This window comes from Mirounga angustirostris, unplaced genomic scaffold (assembly GCF_029215605.1).
Source record: "Mirounga angustirostris isolate CCGP_5_RB_7025 unplaced genomic scaffold, mMirAng1.0.hap1 SCAF_4, whole genome shotgun sequence".
In the NCBI taxonomy this organism is placed as follows: Eukaryota; Metazoa; Chordata; class Mammalia; order Carnivora; family Phocidae; genus Mirounga; species Mirounga angustirostris.
This window is the reverse complement of record NW_026991712.1, coordinates 117,285,917-117,298,505: the sequence shown is the minus strand read 5'-3', so window position 1 is coordinate 117,298,505 and position 12,589 is coordinate 117,285,917.

Below are 12,589 nucleotides of genomic sequence, written 5' to 3'. Positions count from 1 at the left end.
TTCTAAAAATGTCTCAGTGTCCCCCGTGCTCTGCACGGGAGGCTACGGTCAAATTAGAATGGGCTGGAGGGGAGTGCAGTGAGAAAGGAGAAAACCACAACCATCGCACATGGTCTTCTCTGAAAAGTAGACAATATTTCTGATGTCTGGGTGCCTATTTAGTTATTCCACTCAAGTTCATTCTGGGGGCGGGGTCTTGTCAATAAAGTCAAACCAGGCTCTTGGTGAGTAACAGGGGTTTTGAAGGTCTTTTTTTGAGAGCTTCATTAAAAGCAGACAGTTTCTCTAACCTTTTAGCAGAACCTGTTATCTGATGACGTGAATTAAAGTCTCTCAAATGACTAATAATCATATCAGGGCTGCCATGTCAGCTTGTAGATTTGAATAAGAGGGTCTGAAAACATTTGCATGCCTCGATGTGCCAGTGCTAAGAAGCTAATGTGATAGTGCTGTCATAAAGCACTGGAAAGACATGACTTAATGTAATCTGTCATGTCATATGCTAATCTTCAACCATTACTTGAGTGCTGTAAGTAAGTAGAAAGCATTTGGGAGAAATCCTTTCCAATTTCTCTGAGTACCACTTCTGCTGCTGGTCAGCTCAAATGGGTTTTGTGCATTTAATGCAGAGCTCAAGTCAAGTTGGTTTAGGTCACACTTAATTAACCAGCACACTGATGGGCCGGGCCACTGTAGCTCTATGGAAAATGGTTATTTCAGAGCAGCCTAACAAGTAAATATTTCATATGCTGAAGGAAAAAGGGAAAAGGACACTTTCTCAGTCCTTGATAAAGAATATGCTCTTTTCAGAGGAAACACTATGAATCTTAAGAAGACTTCTTTTTGGTTTCTGCTTGCCTCCTTCTATATTTGAGTTGAGTTTACAGAAAGTGATAATAAATAGTTAAAGACATTCCGCTCACCCTACCAGCAAGCACTCTGTTCACCAGCTATGGGCTTATAGCTCAAACAATAGAGATTGCTGAAATGCAAAGTCCACAGAAACAGAGGACAGGTGATCAAAGGGAGACATCCACCCGGCACCCCCTTTAACAAGATGACAACATCTCTTAATATACAGCCATTAAAGGAGGAGAATGGTTCTTAGAGCTAAGCACAGTTTGTGAGACAGACAATGAGTGAGACTAGAGAGACTGACAAATTTTTGCCCAATTTTTTTAGGAAAGTGTGCATGGGATTGTGATTCAAAATATGAAGGTTATTTTTATCAGCCACACTGAGTCAAGTCAAAAAAGACGCTTAAGAACTCGAAGAACTGCCTTCTGGAACAGCATTTTTGAGGATGCTGAGCAGATGGCATGATATTGGCCCCAACGATTCTGCTTGAATTTCCCGACATTCCTACGAGGCTTGCTATTGGTAACCCAAGGGAACTTTTGTGCACGTGGGAACTGGCTTTTTATAGGGTCTAATTAGAAAGCACAGGCAATTTCTACCTACAGCATTAAAAAAATGCTGCTATGAAATATTTTCCTTGACAAATGTGTGTCATATTCACACAGAAAAACGAATATAAATCAAAATTGATAGAGATGTGAGGTTGTATTTTTCCTTCTAGCCAAAAATTCTGCTAAAACTGGGGACTATCTCTCAAAAAAAAAAAAAAGATAAAAATCTTATCCGAGAAGTGGTGTGCATCAACCCCATTTACACCTCTTCCAGAGTATCTTGACCATTGATCATGAATTGATGGTGCCTAGCATAGCTACGTCTTCTTTTATGTCCACTTAGAAAATTCCAGCTGATATTTCAAAGAGGTACAAGATGAGGATGATTCTCGGTGCCAGTGAAATGTGGCTTCTTATCTAGTTCTTTGCTCATGAGTGACCTAATCATCAGGGGACCATGTGTCTAAAATTTTCAGCTCTTATTGAGCTGTGAAAACTGGTCAGATGACCTCCTTGGGTTGGTAGAAACTGGTCTCATTAGCACCGATTTCCACGTTCAATCATTATCTGAACTGTCCATTTTGGAGAGTATTTTCAACTCAGTCCAGGCATCTTGAATTTGTATATTGCTAGCTCTGAAAATTCATTATTATTATTATTAAGAGAACAAAGTAACACATTCGTAGGATTTGCGTTCAATGGCTTCACCTTCCAAGTGAGGGCAGTAAAATGCCCTCTAAGTTCTTCCAGGGACTTATCAGCTTGAGTTTAACATCACAGAAGTCTGTATGACTGGGTCAAAAGTAGACATGTAGAAAAAGCAAGCCCCTACCACCCCTGTATTTCTGCCCCCCCCATATCTTCCTGTTCATGATAGACTATTCAAATAATCTGTTTGGGTTAATCTCTCCTAACTGCCATAACTTCCTGATGGCCTCTCAAATTTCTGACACCACCATCTTAAATTATTCTCTACCCAAGCTCTTTTTTTTTTTTAAAGATTTTTTATTTATTTATTTATTTGAGACAGAGAGAATGAGAGAGAGAGAGCACATGAGAGGGGGGAAGGTCAGAGGGAGAAGCAGGCTCCCTGCCAAGCAGAGAGCCCGATGCGGCACTTGATCCAGGGACTCCAGGATCATGACCTGAGCTGAAAGCAGTCGCTTAACCAACTGAGCCACCCAGGCACCCAGCCCAAGCTCTTTTCATGTTCACCTCTCCAATGCTCACCACTGGGGCACATGATCTCCCTTCCTGCATTATCCCTTAGCCCTCTCTCTTAAAAAGAAAAAGCATTCTACTGCTTTCTCTTCCCTACTATTTCTTAGGCCATAGCTTTTGCCTAAGCAGTCTCCTTCCCTGACTCTTCCCAAAATTAAATTATCTGGGAAATATTCCTTCATTAATCCAACCAATTACTAACATTATCATTGGTTCTTGACCAATTATGTTCATCTACTCATTCGCTCAGCACATATGATTGACTCCTCTATGGTGTCAGGTGTGTGTTAGCTGGCATTGATGGTGGTCAAGTAAGGAAAGGCTTCTCATGCTCATATTCATTTTGTCTCAAGTCTTATGTAAACAGATCAATTATGTTGGCTGTTACCCTTTCATCTGACTTTTTATATTACATGTTTCTTAAGGGTCCTATGCAGAGAAGGGTTTTTGATAGTACACTTTTTGGCTCCTTCTCTACCTTGTATCCTCTAAAGCAGCCTGGACAGTTTTCAGGGACATGGAGATGCTGTTCAGCTCTAAAAGGACTTACTACCCTTTAAGTTTTCTTGTGTAAATAGCACTGTATTGAAGCAGTATAGAAGATCAAAATGAATCACAAGGCATGCCCCCGCTTGTCAAGCGGTTTGTAATCTTTAAGTAGAAGGTAATACTTTATACATTAGACAACCGAATGGCTCAAAGACAACATGAAATAAAGTGCCAAGTTGAATATGATCCGATTGGATCAATAGGGATGGTAGAGATGGAATATACAAGCAAGAAGGAAGAAATGAGCATTGGCTGGAATTTTTCAGAAGATTCTCACAGAATATTGGTGGGAGACTGAAGTAACCCATAGGTTTCTGCCAATTTGTCGTGAATTGGGGCATTTCAGTTTATCAGAGGGTTATTAGGGAACCATGAATGTCTGGTATGGATTCTGGTGGGTTAGAGAGAAATAACAGAGATCAGTAGGACGATGGGGTCTTAAGGTGATCAGAGGCAGGGAGAAAGTAAACTGAAAAGTATGGAGCCTGGAAACTCTGAGCTCATATAACCCTGAAGTACTAGATTTACTACTCTATCTCCAAAATCAAACCTCTTGCCATCGAAATGGAAACAGAACTGAGAGGCAAATGGCTGACGGCACTAGGGCACCTTATGTTGACTTACCCATTTTGAGGTCAGGTCAGGATCACTCCTGTATCTCATATGGTTTTTGGTTTCTTTTTTTAATAAAAATGTATCTCTAGAAGTTATGAACTTACTCATTATCTTCCTTATTAAGAACTCTGATTTATAGCTAGGCATAATATAAACTCTTAACCAATATCTACTTTTCATTTTTAATTAGGGGATTTGGATATTGCTGAAGGTTCACTGGTAAAGGCAGCTCATTCTTTTCTGAATCAAGTTTTTACTTTTTAGAGGCCATTGTGTCTCTGCAGCCCTTGTCAGCTTCCTGCTGGGTTTCTGTCCAAGAACTTAATTGTTAATGGCTCCCAGCTGTGTCACAACCAGGCTTCTTTAACCCCTTCCTTCCTGGCTGCCAAATAGTATTCTGCGTTTGAGAAATCAAGTCCCCAGTGCGGGCTTTTGTTGGAGATGAGAACTAATTGTGAGGTAGGAAGATTTGGTTGGAGAGAATACACATGAATCTTACCAGGCCCAAAGCTGTGTCATAGAATTACCTCTGTTTAGTCTCTAAGGTTGAGGCAAATATGTGCATTTTTACCTTGAATCTTGGGCAATAACATCAAAGATCTTTTTCCTTGATCTCTTCTGTATTCTCAGCTGACTTTCAAAAATTTATTTATTTATACATTTATTTGTTTGTTTATCTAGGCATCAGCTGCCTCCTTAATGCTGTTGTCTGTATTCAACCCCTCCTGGCAATTCTTCAGCTCTACCTTCACTTCTCCATCTTGCCTTGATGAGCTATGATCTTTCATGATCTTCAGCTCAAACCCCCAATGAGTCCAGCTGTCAAACCCTATCCATGTCAATACACCAGGCAAGCTCAGAGCATCTTAACACCTGTGCAAGTTATCCAATTTTCTTTTAATTTCCACACACACTCACTGCTGGTTCATGTTGCAAAGCAATGTCTGCAGTAGTCTGGGTTTCATCCCTCGTTCTGTGCATTTTACCACAAGAAGCTTCTTTCTCTTTTTATGGATCCTGCCAGAGAGTCAGACTTTCTACTACCTCTACTTCTTACTCCTCAAACTCCCTCAGGAGCTTGTTTCTTTTCTTCCTACTTCCTACTTCTAGGCTTCCAAGGTCTCCTGAAGTCTTGCTACTGCTTCTGTTCCAAGTCCTCATTTGCATCAGTAATGAAGCTCCAGTGGCTCTTGATGCCTTCACACATGGGGTGCCCCTTTCACTGCTATGCATACTGTGAACCTGGCCCCAAACCCTCAGCTCACCTTTTCCCAATCCATTGCTAGAATTTACACTCACTGCTAAGAGTCCTTAAAATCATCTCCTTCAGAAATGACCAACGAAGAGTTGCTGGGTGGCTCAGTCAGTTAAGTATCTGACTCTTGGTTTCAGCTGAGGTCATGATCTTGTGGGTGTGGAATTGAGCCCCAAGTTGGGCTCCCCACTCAGTGTGGGGTCTGCTTCAGATTCTTCCTCCCTCTGCTCCTCCTTGCTCTCTCTCTTTCTCTCTCACTAAAATAAATAAATAAATAAAATCTTAAAAAAAAATGACCAACGAGCAGCTTAGGAGTTGGCTACTTGGTTGATAAGAAATTCCTGTATCTTCCTCTTGTAACTTTGTCCACTCAATATTTCCTTCAACTCTTTTGATGAGAGCTCCCACTGAGGGATTCTCTCAATACTGAGGGAAGCATGGTGCTCCCGATTACTGTCTACTATTATTCCAGGCCTTCTATGTGCTTCTTTACAAGCTTATCTCATTTCATAAACTGATTTGTTAATCCCACCCATATTTATCACCTACAATAGTTAACATCTATTATTCTGTATTGAGCACTGGACTATAGCACTTTATCATATGTTTTCTCATTTTATCTTCACATAGTTCTATGGGAATAAATACTTTTAATCCTCCACCCTCCGCCACTCCCCCTTTATGGAGAAGTGGGGCACAGAGAGGGGAAGTAACTTTTCAAGATTTCCCAGCTGGAGGGATTCAAGTGAAGAAAAGTATAACTCCAGAAGCCATTCCCTGAGGTAATAGTCATGAACAGATAGTCATAGTTCTTGCCCTCCAGGAATTTAAACTCCAGGGAGAAGAGCCCATATTACACAAAAAATTATATCAGCAATTATTTAATTACATCTGTGAGCTCTAAAGACCAAGAATAGGCTCCCATGATGTTATAGAATGTAAGGACCTGAAGAACATAAGGACCTGACCTGATCTAGGAGTTCAGGAAGTCTTTCTCAACATAGGAACATTTACCTTGAAACCTACAGGATGAGAAGGGGTGGAATGAGGGTCATGATGGGCAGGATCATTTCCAGCACAAGAAAGAGCAGTGGGCTCTAAACAACAAAATACCTGGAGCCATAAAGAATTCAGTACAGTGCCAGTTTTGGCTAAATATTTGGACAGAAGGAAAGGGAGGAATGAAGAAAGGCTGGAGAGATGGGCAGAGATCATATCATGTGGGGACTTGGAGCACAAAGCAAAGACTTTGGTCTATCTGAAGTGCAATGGAAAACTGTGTAAAGTTGTTAAGCAATGACTTAGATTTACTTTTTTAAATTGGCACTGAGATGGAATAAATTGGAGGCACTCAGAAGCAGGTATGTTGCATCAATTAGAAGGATGTTTTAATTGGCCAGTGATATTTCACTATAATGCCTATTTTACAGATGAAGATACTAAAGTTTAGAGAGGCTACACTGCTTGCCTGAGTTGACACAGCTTGGGTCAAAGACAAGATGTGAATCCAGTTCTGACACTCACTCATGTTACTTTCCACCACATCAATCTTCCACTTGTGGGCATGGCTTATGCCTCTCTACTTGCTAAATGTAACACTAAGCTAGAGCCTAGGAGACCTTCCCCAAGGCACACACCCCTGGTAATTAGCACCCTGTGAATCTTAACTCATGTCTCTCAGGCCAAATCTAGTGTTCTTTCCACATTGCTCTGCCTCTTGTTATTAGCTAGCAACATGTTTCAAAATGCTCCCTCCTTATGATGAAAATGTAAACCATTAAATTTTAAATGCATTGCAGTCATAAATACAATGTATGAATATATCTGCCCAGTATACCTCACAGGACTATTATGAGGTTGAGATAATATGCGTTCAAACACTTGTAAATTGCCAAGTACTGTACAGGGGTACAGTATAACAAACATACAGTGATGCATTTCACTGATGTTTGTTATACAGGAAACCAGAGTGCCATGGCAACTTGTCCAGTAGGAATGGGGTCCCATCTCCATTTATTTTGCTATCGGTTGCCGAAAGAACTTGCCGACGACTGTAAGGTGTCAGTATAATTTCAAAGATTTGTGCAAATCGGGAATAGGGCCAAAGAGAAGTAGTTGATACCCCTGTCTCTACCATATGCCATTACATGGTGATGCCTACTCAGAGTTCAATTGGATAATCCTCAGTATAATTACTTGTCCTGGAGAAACCTATGTGTCCCAGAATGCCACCCGGGGGGCCATTACTTCTGCTTTGTGAAGCAGTGCCAATTTTTTTTTTTTTTTAGAAACACACCTGAAGCTGAGGATTTATCTTTGCAATTTAAATTCTCAAGGAGAATGAAACATGGGTACACAGGCCCAAATCAATAGCCATCTTTCTTCCATTAAAGAACTTTTAGAGTCTTTTATAGGATTCCATTTCTTATCATTAGCCTGTTCCTAAAGATACTTTTGGTCTGACTCGGTGTTTGTCAAACTACAGATCATGACCCTTTGGTGGGTTCTGAAATCAATTTAGTGGTCATAAACAGTATTTTAAAAAATGAAACGGAAGGAAGAGAAAATATCCAAGTGTGTTCTCTATAGCAAGAGTATTGCTTTAAGGAGCTGTTGGGTCAACCATTAACACATGTGCCTATGTCCTGGGGCACAACAGAGAATGTTTTTCTTACTGTAGGTCACTATCAAAAGAAGTTTGCAACACACTGGTCTGTTGGCTTCAGGAAGAAAGCCAGTGTCTGTACACTTTCATAGGCTAGACCATTCAAGTCGTAACCCAACTTCAGGATGGAGAAATGCTACCCATTTGTGATGTAGATTGTACTTGCTTCAATATAAGTAATCCCTAAAGGGTTTCTTAAAGCTACAGCACATGGAGAAGGTGGTGAGTGGGGACCCAGAACTACCTAGCAGCCATTCATGGAAACAACCTCGAAGGGATGGCTCCTCTAAGGGGGCCATGGAATTTTTAAAGCAGTAGCTAAGAATAGAGCTTCTTCAATCACATGTAGAGGATGGACTATGTGCTGGGCTCCGGTCTTATATGTTTGTTTATCTTACATATTTACTAAACACTTAAGGTACTGGTGATGTGCCAAGCCCTGTTCTTACTGCTTTACAGATGCTCATTTGTGTCACCTATGAGACAGGCACTCTTGTTAGCCCCCTTTAAAGGAGAAGAAATTAAGAGATCAGTGGATAAGAAACAACAAAGGAAATACTCCTCAGTGTTCTGTTCTGCTGCTTTGGTGCTTCCCCTTAGCTCCCAGCACTAGGCCTCCTAATAAGGGCATTTCATCCTTGATTCTAGTTCAACTTCTGACCCTGGCAAGGCTGTTCGAGCATGTGTATGCATGTGTGTGTGTGCACCTGAGTGTGTGTGTGTGTGTGTGTGTGTGTGAATTCATGTGTCCAACATGTACCCACTGACTATAGTAGTGGGAAAGACAACTTGTAAGAATGCTGCCAATAGGAGCCGAGAAGAAAGTCCATTTGCATAAAATCCCCAAAAGCTGCTACCTCTCTCTCTTTACTCTGGCACCTTGGTTCCCTGTCCTTCATGTTGGTTAAAATAAGAACAGTAGAAAGGCTGCCTTAAGCTCCCGTTCTTATAAGCAGGAGAGTATTACGGTAAGATTCAAAAGGTTAAAATCCTCTGCCATTGGGGCAAAACTTTTGAAATAATTGGGCCAAGGAGTGAAGGGGAGAGTGGGAAGGGATTTGAAGGCAGGGAGGCTCACATGCAAACAGGTTTGTATGAGGCCTTGTGAGGAGCCAGGGAGGAAGAACAAAGCCTTATGATTTGGGTACATAGGGTTCCCAAGGTTGGTCAAAAAGTTTAAATGTTTCCATAGTCAGAATGGGAAGGAGAAGAAGATAAAAGCACTGTAGAGCAGAGAGGAGAGAGAAGCTAATGGGAAAAGAAATCAAATTACGTTGTTCAGTGGTTGCAATGAGGATATTATCAATTTATCCTTTGCTTGTGAAAGTATTACAAGTGTCCTTTAGAAGAAGCATCTAGGTATCCTTCGTGAAAACATTTTCAGGGAGACAGAAAAGCCTCATGTGACAGAAGACTGAAACTCTTCCTCAGGTGGGAGTGGAGAAGAGTAATGTTTTCGTCCTACAAGAAAATAAAAGATAGGAGCGCCTGGGTGGCTCAGATGGTTAAGCATCTGCCTTTGGCTCAGGTCATGATCCCAGGGTCCTGCTCAGTGGGGAGTCTGCTTCTCCCTCTCCCTCTGCTTCTCCCCTTGCTTGTGCTCTGTCTCTCTCTCAAATAAATAAATAAAATTTTAAAAAATTAAAAAAAAAAGAAAAGAAAAGATAGAGTTCCCAGAGACCCCAAATCCCATTAAGTAAGTTAGTAAAAGTTGGTTATTGTTTCCACATGTTCTTTAGTGTCTACCAGGGGATTGTCAGCATGATGGCCACTCAGACCTCAGTCCTAAGTGTGTGGAGGGTGGGGAGGGTGTCACGGGGCGGGGGGGGGAGGAAGGGAGATGAGTCCCATGATAACCCCATCTCTCCAGCAAAGTCTGGTCAACTGGCTGGACTTCCAGGGAGCCTTCCAGAGAATCCTGGCTGGTAGTAATTTCCCCTTTTCCTGACTTCCTTCTTACTTGTTTCACTGATGTAATTTTTTTCCACTAATATATGAGCTTATTGAGTAAATTTCTTATTCCCTGCATTAGAGGGACAGCTCCTTGAAGACAGGGACTGTGTTATTCATGTTGTAGCATCCACAGCATAGAGTGTCATGCCCTACAGATATTAAACCCTCGATATTTATTGATTGACTGACATTTAAGACCTCACCAAGTTCCAGACGAGAGGACTTTATGTGCCTCTGAAGCTCTCACTTCCAGGGCCTTTTTCTTTCTGTATTGCTTTTAAAGACCTTCTAAATAGTCCTTTTGATTATGTCGCAGTCTTTGGGGATATTTGTAGGAGACTACCTTCCCACACCCACAAGTCCAGTCCCAAATTGGCTGTGGCAACTCAAGTCAGGAGCCACTATGGATAATTTAAGCACACAAAGATGGCTGTCCCAAACACATAGACAGTCTACTTCCTGTATACACTGACTCACTCTAATACAGATTCTTCCCTTATGAGCAGAGCCAGCTCCAGGTAATAGATCTCTGAAAGGTAGTTTGCCTGTTTCTTCAGAAGATCCATGTACAGCTTTCCTGACATTGAGGTTGACCTCTCAGAAGTGTGAGGACCACAGGCTACCATGCCCACAAGCTGCCGTACCCACAGGCATGGAGAGAACCAAAGGTGGCCTCATCGGCTGTTATGCTCATGTAATGAAAAAGGCCACAGACCCTGAATGTCCTAAGAGGCGTGGTATTTCCACACAGGCCACCCATTTGTGGTTCAGCTACTGCTGGCAGAAGGCTGACATCCATGCAGACAGCGTGGGCTACTTTGTTACTTAGAGGTAACAAGGTGCATTAAGAGAGAGTGCAGAGAAATACCATCCATTCCCCACTTAGTATTTCTTCATACATAATGTTCTAGTGTGAAATGTCAGCTTTAGCTTCTACAGGTTCTGTGTGTGGATAATTTATGAAGTTATCTGGCTTAAAAAGAGGGGTGGATTCTGGAGACATCTCTGGTTTTGTCCCTAAAAACATCAGGATAATGGCATTAATAGAAAGGAGTGGTGGGGAGGCGGGGGAGGGGTAAGGAGAGAGAGGAATCCAAAACTTTGCATGTACAATTAGAACCCTAAAATCCCTCTGCCCCACATTCAACCTGCATGAGGCTTGTGAGGATCTGCAAGAATATCCTACATCCATCCCTTCTCAGAGGGTGGTCAGCTTCTAGATCTGCCAGGTTTCTCTATTTGGATTCTTTATTTAAAAATCCACCACCGAGCCTGTTGGAGGCCAAACCCTGACTAAACATGGATGCTTTCCTTACTAAGCGCAGGGAGAACAAGCTCTCTGTGACTTCATGAACAGTAAAGTCATCCTTCCTGCCCACCCGGGGAAAAAACCTTGATGCAAGGTGAGTTTGCTTATTTTTTCATTCATTTCATAATTATTTTTACTCAGTATCTATTTTGTAAGCATCACTGTGCTAGGTGCTGATGAAGCAAAGGTGAACAAAATATAGTCTCTTCTCTCCAGATGCCCCCCGGGGAAGACAGACGCACCAGCAAATAATTTCAGCATTATCTCAGTGTGTTTTATGCCAGGTTGCTATGGGAACACATTAGCGAGGCCCTTACCCTCGTCTGGGGAGGAGGTGGTCCAGAGAAGATTCCAGAGAAAATGGCGCTTGGACAGCAGATGATTACGAGCTAGCTTGGGAACTGGTGGGAGGAAGGGAAAGGAAGAGCAGGAAGTGGACGTTCCCAGCAGTGGTCAGCTCCTGCAGGGCTTGGAAAGGAGGAAAAGCATAGCCAATCTGGGGAAATGCAAGTGGTTTGATATGGCCAGAGCATCGAGTGAAGACTGGAGAATTAGACATAAAACAGGCAATGAGGGCCACAGCAAGCAGTCATAGCAGGGATTCTAGACTTGTCCTGAGGACCAAGGGGTACCACTCAAGTGTTTGAAATGGGGGGCTGACCGATCTGGTTTGCATTTTATAAGGATCTCTCCAACTGCTGTGTGGGGAACAGATTGGAATGAGACTAGGGACTGGCTGGATAGCCATCGCAGTAATCCGGAGGAGAACGTGGAGTGCCTGGCCTGAGGGCCTCACTGGAGGTGGCGAGAAATTCTAGACACAACAGGATGTGGTAGGGACTGGAGGAGGGATGTGACGGAGCAGAACAGCCAAGGGTGACCTCTGGGTTCAGATGATGGAGTCCTGCCCACTTCTCAGCATGCTAAGTGGATGAGATATGCAATTATCAGGTACAATTTCATATTTATTTTTTCTCCCACTTTATTTTTTTTATACTATTTGTTCTTTTATAGAAGAAAATAACATTAATTAGGCTCTTGGCTGTGATTTTTTTTAACTTTGAAAACCAGTAATAACACATAAAGATGAGGCGGGCTAGTAGAAAAGTTTCAAAAAATATACTATTAATTTTTTTTTCAGGGAAAGAAAAAAAAAAACCTATGCCATATGTAGAAAGTTTCCAATTAGGTTAATGTACCTTAAACTGTATTAGTAATTAAGTGCTTTGGGTATTAAAATACCTAATCTAGCTTCAGGCTGTTTTTGATAAATCCTTTGACATTTTCCCAGCTGAGGGGGAGAGAGAGCAGAGGAGGCCTCGCCTGGGATTATAGAGCTCTTGGCTCTATTCCCCAGCTTTTAGTGGCTTACTGTGTGACCTTGGTAAGGCTGCTTTAGATCCCCAGCCTTTAGTTGCCCTATCTGTAAAATGGCAAAAATAAGAACATGGCACCAGGACTGATCATGTTAATGTCTTCCCCTAACACAGAGCTTGGAACTTAGTGGGATAAAGCTTTTTGGGGATGGGGAGGGAAGGTTAATCTGGATTTGGTTTTTATGTTATTTATTCTACTTGGGGACATATTTATCTGTAAGTAACAAAATACCTGAT